Genomic DNA, 1547 nt, shown 5'->3' with positions numbered 1-1547 from the left:
GTAAAAACACGAGAAACAGAGAAAAGAGAAAGGAGGAAGGGATATAATTTTTTTTCAAAATGACAAAAAAAAATAAATAAACTACGGTGTATGGGAAACGCAAGAATATTTGTATTTTGTTTGAGCTTAACCCATTGGGTTGTTTGCCTTCAGTTTCTTTAAATTATTTTCCTATTTTAAAGTTGATGTACTCTCTACACTGTGAGCACCACTTGTTTAATGTTTTTTTCTTTCTTTTTTTTTCCCCCTTCATTCCTTCCTTCCTCCAACAATTTCATTCAACTGCTTCGTTTGCGCGTCTGGACGATTTTTGTTTTTGTTTTCTTTTTTGACCCTTTTCGCTTCCTGTTGGTGACGAGCGGTTTGCTCGCACTTAACCGAAAGAAAAAAAAAGGGGTTTGGCCGAGTGAAAAGGTGGGAACGGGAGGAATATGTCATTTTTCTTTTTTTTTTTTACTTTTAGTTTCTGGTTGCCATTACTATTATTTTTATTATTCTTTCACCCTTGCTACGGTGAGGCGATAGCTCAAAATTGTTTGGGTTCTGTTGTTTTTCCTTTTTTAAGAAAAAAAATGCTTTAAAACGAAATAAAAAATAAAATTTTCTTTTTTCTCCTCATTGCTGCTTAAGCGTGCGTTGCCGCAACTATTCCATAATATTTCGTAAGATAAATGATTGCGTGACCATTACTGTTTTAATATTAATATTCTATCAGTATGAAGACAAAAAAAACAGAAAAAAATCTATCAGCATCTGTTTTTTTTTTCCTTTTAATCTTCTTGAGCAGCCGTAAAAGAGGAGGATAACGCCAAGGGAAAGAGGATAAAATAAATAAATATTTGATACATTATTATTATTATTATTTTACCCTTTTTTTTTATTGTAAAGTAGAAAGAGGGAAGGAAGAGAAACAAGAGGGGAAAGGGTCTCTCTTACTTTTTCAATTTTTTTTCTTTTTAATCTCTCATCTGGTTTTTCAAAGTGTTGTGTCGTCTCTGTTCGCAAGGGCGAGAAGTTTCAAAATAAATAAACAATAAAACCGAAGAAAGCGACACACGCTGCAGCAGGAGAAGTAGTAGTAGTCGAATAAAAGTTTTTCTTTTTAAGATATATATATATATATATATATATATATATTAAAGAAAAAAAAAGCCGGACACATCATTAGTGAAAGGAAAACGAGAGAAGTTTCAGCAACGTGTACCCACGGAATCTTAATCACGTGACCATCTTTACGTCAAGTGAAGAAGAGGAAAAGGAACTGCAGTTGTTGAGATTTTTTTTTTCCTCCCCCTCCTTAAAAAAATTTGAAGCGGCAGAGGAAACAATACCACACTTACGCAAGTGGTGAAGACACAACTTAATTCATATTTTTAATCCCTTCTAGAGGGATAGAAGAAAGAAAAGGGTATTTGTAGTTATACGACAACTTAAAGGCAAAGAAGGAAGGAGAAAGGGGAGGGCTGCGCAAGAAAAGGAGCACCAGGATAAAGGAGGGGATAGCACACAAGCAAGCAAAAGAAAAAAAAAGCAAATAAGGATAAGTA

The sequence above is a fragment of the Trypanosoma equiperdum genome (assembly GCF_001457755.1).
Source record: "Trypanosoma equiperdum strain OVI genome assembly, contig: ctg_155, whole genome shotgun sequence".
NCBI classification, from domain to species: Eukaryota; Euglenozoa; class Kinetoplastea; order Trypanosomatida; family Trypanosomatidae; genus Trypanosoma; species Trypanosoma equiperdum.
This window is presented reverse-complemented; position numbering follows the sequence as displayed.